The 11015-nt window shown below is 44.5% G+C and overlaps 1 protein-coding gene across 1 annotated transcript in view; it reads right to left on the reverse strand.

Annotated features, from left to right (window-relative positions):
- The window catches only part of RAB5C (RAB5C, member RAS oncogene family), a 29082-nt gene that overhangs the window by 17773 nt on the left and 294 nt on the right, over window positions 1-11015 (reverse strand). The gene's annotated exons all lie outside the window — the stretch shown is intronic.

Below are 11015 nucleotides of genomic sequence, written 5' to 3' on the forward strand. Positions count from 1 at the left end.
GGCTGGAACAGTGGGGAAGGTCAGGGCCTCATGGTAGAGCCCCCCACAGTATGAAGGTGGCAGGGATCACCCCCACCCCAACAACCACCAGTGGGTGGGGGCTGGGGTTTTTAAGTACTGGAAGCCGGGGTGGGCAGGGGTCCTGCCCCATGGTCCCCTCCCCCATCCCCTATTTACCAGCTCTGAGTCCAGGTCCAGCTCCTTTCTACAGCAGGCAGGGACTGCCTGAAATTACTGAAGGTCTCCAAAATAGATTCAGAGAGCTTAGACTTCATTTGGACTTTTTCATTGGTCCCGATTCAATTTCTAGATTCAGTCACCAAACCTGGTTGAATCTCCTCCAAATCGAATCTGCACCCAAAGCTTTGCACAGCCCTAATAGACAGCTAGGGCAGATTAGGCACAATGGATTCTCCGGCCTGAGGGGATTCCTTATCCTCACATTCAAACAGCCCAGGTTTGATCCCCTATTTTACCAGTTTCCTCATGTGGAAAACACCTTTTTCCAAAGGACAGCTGCTAGAAATTGGCATGCACATTATACAATAATTGCATTAAGAGCAGTTCCTGCTATCTATGAGAAAAGGGGAACAAATGAAAGTAGAGTCTGCACATGATCCACAGGGAGCAGAGCAACATGCTGGCTCAATACCCTAGCTATTGCTGCTCAACTACTTCCAGCAAGGAAAGATCTCTTCATTCTGCCTTTCAAAACAAGCAAAAGACCCAACCCAACAACACATACTACACAGACAAAAATACACAAGAGGCATGTACCTTATTCCAGCATGTGTTGTATGTGAGACTAGGGTAAATTGGTTACCTACAGGTGTGTAAACACAGGTTAAACCAAGGAAGTTGTTCCTGTAGCATTCAAGTTCAGCATCCCAGCCTGAAATTTTATTCTCCACATGGCAGGACTATTGTCAGACCTCCTCAAGGTAGCTTGCGATATACCCAGTTTTCCAAGATCCTTATGACAGCTAAGCAAGTGACTTTAGGTACCTTATTCCACACACACAATAAATGGGTGTGTATATAGAGTGTCTTGGTATTAATGGAGAGCTGCAGTTGTGTCCAATAGCCTACCTATTGATAAAGCTACATTGAAAGCCAGGTGAGATGGAGAGATAGCCTGAAGACACCAGTAGCTTAATCAGGACCAGTAAGTTGCAAGTAACCTTGTTGACCAAGACTAGAGCTTTTGAGCCAGATTTAAAAAAAGGACTTGACTGTCAGCTATTTAAACAAGCTACTGCATTCTCTTCAGCAAGAAATTCCCTAAAGTTACTGAATGACACAAGCAGATTAATGACCTGAAGATAAGCAAAGGGACACCTACACATTTTCAATGCTAGCAGTCAGAGCCAACCCAAGCAGGGCACAGAGCCTGGGACAAATCAGCCCATGTGGCATACTGCCCCTGCCATTGGCAGCGGCAGGAATGGTGGGGGGGGTAGCAAGCGACTGGATGCAAAGCCAGCAGCAGTAACACAGAGTCGCTGCACTGCTCCGCCCAGCTCTGCATGGCCTCCATAGAACATGGAACCTGGGGCAGTCAACCTAATTTGTCCCCCCTCTCCTCCCCCAGGATGGCCCTACTAGCAGTTTGACCTACCTTGTTTCCCTGCACATTTGGGAAGTCTATTTACTGGCCTTTGATTTTCACAAGTCAAATGAGTTCTGTGGCTGAAGGAGAAAAGAAACCCAACTAGTTCAATACCCATCATACCCCTTCCCCATATGAGCTTTCAAAAAAAACTCTGCAGACCAAGGCCTGTAGTACTCACAATTGTGCAGTAAATACACACATTCAGCTCCTTGACTGAGGCAGAGACCACCGGATGCAAGCATTTTACCCCCCAAAAAGCCAGAGGCAAGCCAATATAAGCCAGCATGGCAGAAGGAAAAAAAATACTAACAAACTGTACCTTTGCCAAGCTAGAGCTGGCCCTGGTAACAGTATATTTCAGCAAGTTTGTAACCCATTGCATGGACCCAAAGACTGGATCTGGACTGCAGCAGCACACTTCAGCTATAGCACCCACATCTAACTGCTTGTCTATAATCGCTTCCTAGCATCTGCCAGTTGCTGCTGTAGGGCACACCCTTGCACCTTCCCAGCAACCTGCTGTGACAAGGCTGCCAATCCCTACCATATTTAGCATGCATGGTAAATTCCAACTCTTCTCTCCAACTCCTCAGCCCCACAGGGCATCAGGACTGGCTTTACACCTCATCTCTCCTAATGCCACACCTTGCACCAAGAGGTAGAATTGTTCTTGTAGTGATTGTAAGCAACCAACAGGCTCAGAACCCAAGAGCAACAATGAACAAATCCATCTGTGCAGCTAGAGAAGTTGTACCTGCAGTGACCCTTCCTCACAAGGCATCACACTAGAGTTTAGAATATAGTCGCATCCAAAATGTGACGCTGCAGATCACACTTAAAAGCATTCCCATTTTAAAGGGATGGAGAGAAAAGGAGTTAAGCCCTAACCAGCTTCCTGAAAGCTGTCAACCCAAGGACATTCAGAACAGAAAGTTAGAACAGGAAGTCAGGCATCTAACTTGCAGCAAGTTAACCCCTCGCAGTGTGGACAATCAAGGAGGAGTAAAGTAACTTTGTCTGCAGACAACTGCGCAGGGGAGTCAAATGGCCTTAAAGTGAAGTGGCCTGGGCTACAGAAAAATTGAGTGTCCACACTAGAGGAAGAGGGTTCATTTGCTCTAGTTTAGAGCATACAAATTATGTCGCTTCAGCTAGGGCATTATTTTCCTCATCAGCCCTGGCTAAGATACTTTGGGCAGCTATGCCTTGCAGAAGCTACTACATCTGTAGGTCAAAGTTCTTCCTTGGTACATGGAGGTAGAAATCATGTCACTGATGCTGTATTATACAAACTTATCATTCAACAGGGGAGGTGGGGTTGGGCAAGTTCTAGTCACCAGCTCATCAACAGCTGGCTTTATGACAAAGATACTTCAGTCAGCAGGTCAATTTAAAAAGAATAAACAAACAAACCACCCCCATACACAAAGGCACCCCCTTCAAAAACCCTCTGAATTTGGTACAACAGTGATTCTCAGGCAGGTGATGCTATCTCAAAGCAAGGCAAAGCCAATGAGGTACCCTTGAAAGGGTCTCAGCATCCCAGTTAAAAACTACTGCCTTAGGTACTGCCACAGAGCAGGCAACTAAATCATTCACTTAACAGTTGTGCTCAACCTCATTACTCAAAGCACCCCTTACATATTCCCCCCCCTTTAAATTAAGAAAACAAACTCTTCAAAACAGAGCACTAATTGCCCAACAAGTCAACATTTTTTCCACACTGGATTCCCATTAGAAGTCTCTGGGTTTAATTTTTTGAATCATGCGTAGGTGTTTGTATACCTGAGTGCTGTATAGCACCCAACAGCACCCTTAAGAGGATCTTGGGGAACCCTGGTTGAAAAAAGAACCCACAATTTAACATGGATAATTCAAAAATACTTTGGAGATTACTAGTGTCACAGAAAGCATCGGAGTCATCTGTCCCTCCCCCCACCCACACTTCCTCATATAAAGTGTTCTACCCAGATAGTCAGGCCTCCAAATAGGAGGTGGTACAAAAAAGCCTCATTTTCAAAGTTAATACTTCAGAAGTTAGTTACACAGGAATAGGCCACATTGAAATGCAAGTTTAGGGCGTTTCACTAGTCTGTGCTACTAATTCACCCAAACATTATTTAGAAAATATCTTCTGATGGTTTAGTGACACTGTTCCAGCCACCTTAAAAATCCAAGTCCCAACAAGGTATAACCGGGGGGGGGGGGGGGGGGGCTAGCAAAAAAAAAAAAAATCCCGGGAAAAAAAAAAAAAAAAAAAAAAAAAAGAGTTACTTATGGGTATGGAGGGTACATGCAAGTAGCAGGGACCCAGATAAAAGGAGTAATACCTACCACTGCTTCAGATGACTGAAGCTAAAAAAAGGTGTCACGGCCAGAAGGTACACAGAACAGGTATAAAGAGATGACCAAAAGCAATGTCCCATGGTAGTTAAAAATGGCACAATACTTCCAGTCAGTACAATAGCAGCATTTCATGTGTTCTGCAGCTAAGAAAACTGGGCACTTGCTAGCATTCATGATTAAAATACAGGCGTTTCAAGCCTAGCATTAACTGAGGTAGCAATATCCTCTGCAGTCTTCAGAGGACTGGGAAGAACTATTCCACTAGTCTTTTTGTACAGTCATTTAATATGTTCTCCTTGTTGGAGCTGCATGTTTGATAATGTTTCACTTGGTAGGATAAAAGGGGTGAGTATATAGTGCAGAGTCATGAGATTAGAAGGAATTTCCTTTTGTGCTGTTTGTACTTAAAGCATCTCTTCTATTCAGGAGGCTACACATTCTTATCTTGTCAGACCTCAGGTAGTGTTTAATCAGCCATCCTACATCATGAAGGGGACTTCAAGCAAAAGAGGAAGCTACAGGATTAAGCCTACCTTGCTAACAGAGCGGAGATAAAAAAAGGACACACACCAGTTACATTTTATGAAGCAAAACAATGGAGAGAGATGGTCAGTTTTGTAAGTGGATACAAAGATAGGGATTGTAACAACTCTACAAGGTAGAAAAAGAAGCTGCATAGTCGTTCCAGTTAAGGCTTTATGTGGCTGAATGGCATGACTAATGCTTTAGAAACTGTAGTCAGTGCCCTATTAGATCACCATAGGCTGAATAGAGAAACATACAATTAGAACAGGCTGAGGTATTGTGTTTGTGCATGTTCCTGGTATATGAAGAAGGTGATGAGGATAATATTAGAAACTACATTCTAGCAAGTGTCACTTAATCATAGGATTTGTTTGCACTACAGCAATGTGAGCTATTATGACAGACAATATCCAACTACAGAAAGATAACCACGGAAGAAAAAAAGTTAGCTGCAGGGCTTTGGCAAAGCCCTAATGTACAGGTGACTTGTTACCCTGCCACCCCTTTCACACACCATTTATTGGTGACAGCTTGCTTAAAAACATTAAAGGCTATATAAGTTAAAGTGGTAACTTTCCTGTTAAATGTTACTAGGATAAAAGTATTAGTGCAAGACACTCCCACTCCCCCCCCCCAAAAAAAATTGTACACCATGTTCTGCCCTTTATTTAGATTAGTTCTATATACATAGAGCTGTGGTAGGTGTCTGGTATACTAACAGACAGCTCTTCCTTAGGTTTGCCAATATAAGCTCCGAGAGGAAGGAGCTCCTCAGTCTAGTAAAGGCCCCTTGCTAGTTAAACAACCCCCCCCCCAACAAACAAACAAACAAACAAACAAACAAACAAACCCAACACTACATGTTCTCTCCTTTGAGATCATGGTGATCAGAGTATTAGTACTACCAATTAAAAAAAGGAGAGAAGTTTGTAGTTAGCAAACACGTCACTCAGTTTGAAGTAGCCAGAGAGAATGAGAGTTTGAGCCCCAGTCCAATGCCTTATGCCACAAGGACTCCTACCTGCTGTTCCTGATGCCTTTAGGGTGCTTGGGATACTAAGCCATGGCCTACATCAGCTCCAAGATGAAACATTGTGAATAGCCATAAGGCAAACGCTGCATCTACCGGGTTTCAAGAGCTGGAGAAGCCACTCACTATGTTGATCCTTAACTGGGGGCAGGGGAGGGGAGGAAAAGAGGGGGGTGTTATCAGTCACATCAGTGACAAAGCAAGGCACATAACAAAATGAAGCAATAACAAAAATCACATCCAACACATTTATAAGAGGTTCATCAAAACAAGACTGGTGGGACACCAGATGCTAGCCAAACAGAACAATGCTATTTGCTTAAGTTCCTTCAGAAATATACTTGTAGTTGTTTCTTTCTCCTGCTCACAGAAGCAAGCATGCATTTTAGGATTTAGCACCAAAACCTTAAATTCCCAGAAACTGTCAGCCATAGCCACAAACAAAAGCTCCAAACTTCTCTGGCAACCACATGGAATGCTTTTACTGCATGGCCCCAAAGCCACATAAGAGAGACCTCACTGAAGAGAATGACTATCTGGACACTTAGTCACAGACCAAGAGACACCAAAGACAGCAAGAAACTGTTTTAGGCTATTACTACTAGTGAAACTGTAATAGGTGTTATTCCATACATCCATAAGGCCTTGGTCTCATTTATTTTACAGCTCTCCTCCTCACTGATTAGATAGTCACCAGTCTGTGGTGTTCACTGGGTAACAAAGAAGAGATGTTAAGGTTAAAGTCCCAAGTTGTCAAGGGAAACGACAAGGAACAGCACTTGAAGCTTACTTTAGCTTTCACAAGAATTAGTTGGTGGTGGTTCTTCATATCCACAAAGGATTTTTGCACTGGCAGAAGGATGGATCTTTTCAACATGTTGCTTCCATTTTGCTAGTAGCAAATTTAGCCTCTTAAGATCTCCAGTTTTTAAAACTTCACTGAATGAAGTTCAAGTTCCTTCCCACTAGTTTCACTTGGTGGGGGAATTCGTCAGCTGCTGCAACTGACAGAAGTGAAGAGCCAAGGTCTGAAGCAAACAGGCTATGACTTGGCCTCATGGAGAACAGGGAATATAGAGGTGCAAGTGTACCAAAACTGAGGCTTGAGGGGGAATGCCAAGAGGAGGTCAACATTGGAGTCAAAAGTGGACTGGCCAAGTTCACCGATGACACCAAAATTGGGGCAAAGCAGCCACACCAGAAGACAGGCGGGTAATCCAGGCTGACCTGGACAGGCTCAGTAAGTGGGCAGATGAGAACCTGATGGTGTTTAACACCCAAAAAAGTGGAAGGTTCTCCACCTTGGGAGGAAAAACCTGCAGCATCCTTATAGGTTCAGCAGCGCTACACTGGCTAGCACTACAGAAGAAAGACTTGGGGGTCATCGTTGACCACAAGATGAACACGAGCCTGGCAATGCAATGCTGCAGCTAGTAAAGTGACCAAAATGCTGGCTTGCATCCATAGATGCTTCTCAAGCATAACCTGGGACATCACTCTCCCCTTGTACTTGGCCTTGGTGAGGCTGCAGCTGGAATACTGCATTCAGTTTTGGGCTCCACAATTCAAAAAGGATGTGGAAAAGCTTGAGACAGTCCAGAGAAGAGCCACATGCATGATCAGAGGTCAGGAAAACAGATCTTATGATGAGAGGCTGAGAGCCATGGGGCTCTTTAGCTTGGAAAAGCACAGGCTCAGGGGGGATCTGATGACCAGTCATAAGTTTATCAGGGGTGACCACCAGGATCTGGGGGAATGTTTGTGCACCAGAGCACCCCAAGGGATGACAAGGTCAAACAGTCATAAAACTACTACAAGACCGTTTCAGGCTGGACATAAGGAAGAATTTCTTTACTGTCCAAACCCTCAAGGTCTGGAATAGCCTGCCATTGGAGGTGGTTCAAGCACCTACATTGAACACCTTCAAAGATCGGAAGAGCGCTTATCTTGCTGGGATCCTATGACCCCAGCTGACTTCCTGCCCTTTGTGCAGGGGGCTGGACTCAATCTTCCGAGGTCCCTTCCAGCCCGAATGTCTATGAAATCTATGCTAGCCAACCTAGCCACACACTATTTAAAACTGTTCCCACAGCATACATTTGATTTCAGTATTAAGCTTTAGCTGCCTAAAAGGTAGCTTGAGACAGATGACTAACATATCCATTTTAGGAATCTATAAGGTCTTTAAAAGAGCCACGTCCCACAATTTTCCCATTTAATATTAGCCTTCAGACAAGATGGGGGCGGGGGGAAAAGGGTGGCAGCATTCCCAGAGCATTTATACAAAGAGACCAGTTTGCTAAAGAAACTGCTTTACTGGCTCATTTTATGGTAAGGGGATGGTAACTTAAGGTAACCCATTCAGTTCACAAGCAAAACATCCACTCTAGAATGACTTAGAGATGAAAAACTCCTAGGTATTCCAATTCAAACAAACAATGTTTCAGTTACAATTGTAAGGCAAGACTCCAAACCAGGATTGTTTCAGCCAGTCGAGTGAACACTGGGTCAGTAACCCACAAGTGTCTAGTCATTGCTCAGGACACCTGGAGTACAGAGTGTACAAATGGCTTTAGGGCAGCTGTCCACATGCACTGCTGTCTGAATTCCCTGCCATGCAGGCCCACTTCACCTTCCAACATCCTCATCCCTTTAAAAGGCAAAGCTCCATTTTATTCACAGGAAGTTTAAAGAGGAATTATTCTTAGCAGGATCCACAGCAAGACAACCAAGCACGTACTGAATATATTAACAGGAAGTTCCAAAGGCACTAGCCAGAGTAGAGGGTGAGGAGACATTAACTCAAGCTGTTAGTTTGCGACCAATTTCATTTCAGGCAAGCCCCTGGACAGTGTTGCTCTTGGAGTTCTGGAATAACTTGAGCTCTTCCCATCTTACAAAGGCCATGTAACTATTAGTTTTGCACAAACATTCTGATGGACAATACCTGGTGTTCAGTTGCTTATAGCCTTTTTCCAACTATGGAGGTCCACCATTAGCAGCTGGCCAAGAACAAATTTAAACAAGCCAGCTTACCACAAGCTTAAAATAGAATTGTTCCAATGTATTCTCTCATCCTCCCCTGTCCTTATGGTCAAGGGCAAAGTTGTAAATATACACATACACAAGTTAAAAATGTGAATCAACAGATAATGCTGCTCATCCGAGATGAGGAATGAATGTTGTTTCAACTGCAGGTAGGGCAAATAAGACAGCAGAGACTGGAACTGAGTCATATCTTCTCAGTTAGTCAATGTAACCAATGAATGTGGAGTGACTGTAAGGGCATAGGAACTGTGCTTCTAACCCCTTATAAATCTCTGTGATACCAGACTTCTTACTCTGCTCTTATATCTGGTGTATTAGTGCAGTCTCCATGCAATTTGGATATCATACATCACCACTTTAAGAGTACTAAAGTAGTGATTTAATTAAATTACAATGCTCTTAAAATAGACTGTACCTCTATATTTTGTTTTCAGCAGTTCAAAAAGCAAAGCTGTCTAACAGACATGCAGTTAGGTTCCAAAAGCTTTAGGTAACCTAAGCTCCTGCTTGAGGCCCTTGTGCAGTTCCTATTCTTATTTAGGAAAGAACCTTTTAAATATCTTCTTAAAGTAAAGCAAGTAGAAGTGTTGTAACATTTGCTGCATGGCACTGGAAAGTAAAGTTATCTCACAAGCTAGACAGCACTACATAACATCTTTGGAAGGGGATAAGTGCTGGTTTTTAAGTACCTATGAAAACACCACTTCCTCAAATAAACTGTCCCTTTTATTTAGTGGCCATTCTGTAAGCCTGCCACATGTAGGGGAATACCATGTCTGAAGCCCCAAGACAACATATACTTATAAATCAGTGTCCCATTTGACAGTCAAATTCCCCTCTGCACTCCTTGCCAACTACTGCTCATCCTTGTACATTAGAGCAACGTTGCTATACAGAAACATTCAAGAACTGTACCAATATGTTATCATCCCCCAGACTTTGGGCTCTCCGGAACAGGCCTTATCTGCTACATTGTTGTGAAGTACCTTGTACACATTGTGCTAGAGCACTGCAAGACAGGAACCCTCACCAAGACTCGGCAAGTTGGATATTAACCAAACATGCTCATTAATGTCTAAGCCAGTGGCTCAGCCTCAAGAGAGACTCAAGAAACCCCTTAGAAGAGAGCCATCCCTTAGTTATTGCTCCTTTTTTGGAGTGGAGTGTTTCTGTACAGCAGTTTGTTGGGGAAGGGCACAGGGGAAAGAGGAGAGAAGCACTTCACTCACTCTGACTACAGCACTATGGATTCTTCTTATTCAGGGTAACTTTTGAATCATGCGTACCCACAGTGCCAATGTTACATGACATCCTGCAGCACCCCTGAAAGGATCAAGGCAATGTAAGGTGCCACAGGAACCCTGGTTGAGAATCACCGATCCAAGTATACTCTTTCACTTGAAGGATTAGCTGAAGGATCTAGTTTAGGTTATTAAGGATGAATCTCACCATTGTTAGTCCTTTTCATTAACCGATTAGTCTTCAACCTTGAGCCAGGTATTAAGCTCATTCCAGACACCAAGCAATCTAAGCCCACATAAGCTCAGCCCAAAGCCTGAAACAAAAAACCAAACCACACCAACTAACTCCAGAATGGAGTTATTTTGCACAGAACAAGAACAAACACCAGATGCCCAATACCCATCAGCACATGACACCACATCAAATACATCTAACAGATGTGGCAGAGAGGCTGTTGGTTGGCATCTGGAGAGTGGCAGGGAAACATGCACCATCTACCCAACCAGTTATTTTGGAGACCCCCCAGGGGCACAAACACCACACTGCAAGTCACTTGCCAGAGCCTAAAGCACATCATATCTCCTTTAAGGTTGTTGGGTGTAGCCGTGTTGGCCCAAGGACATAGGCAAACAGGGTTCCTTGGGTAAATGGAATCTCTTCTATGAGGCCAGCTAAATAATCAGAAAAAAAAAAAAGATTGTTGCAGGCCTTTGGGCGCAAACATCCTTCTTCAGGCATACAGGGAGTAAGTTTTCCCAGCTATTTAGTTGCTTCAATAAGAGATACCACATCTACCCAAAGAAGCCTGTCATAGCTCCTTCCACATGTGGGCCAGACAGTGCAGGCAAGCTGCAGAAAGGGGGAAAGCCACCAACATCCCAGCTGCAGAACGGGGACATGTGCAGGTCAGGGCTGAGTGACTCTTCATAGACAGAGACAGAGTGAGGAATGGATGGGACTTCAGGGGGGCAGTAAGTCCAGCCTCTCTCTGCTCGAAGTAAACCGAGGAAGAAGCCAGTCAAGTTTCTTCCCTTGCTCCCCAACCGCAATACCCCGTGGCCTGGACGCCCCCTATGCGCTGCTCCCAGCACCACCTCCACGTGGTCCCCGGGCTCCCAAGGGAAGCCCCGACCTGGCCCCTGAGTTGTCCCAGCTGACGCAGGGAAGGGTCCCGTGCCGCGGCGGCCGGGCGCCTCCACCCCACCCGGGCAG

This window comes from Crocodylus porosus, unplaced genomic scaffold, assembly GCF_001723895.1.
Source record: "Crocodylus porosus isolate Cpor-Errol unplaced genomic scaffold, CroPor_comp1, whole genome shotgun sequence".
Lineage (NCBI taxonomy): Eukaryota > Metazoa > Chordata > Crocodylia > Crocodylidae > Crocodylus > Crocodylus porosus.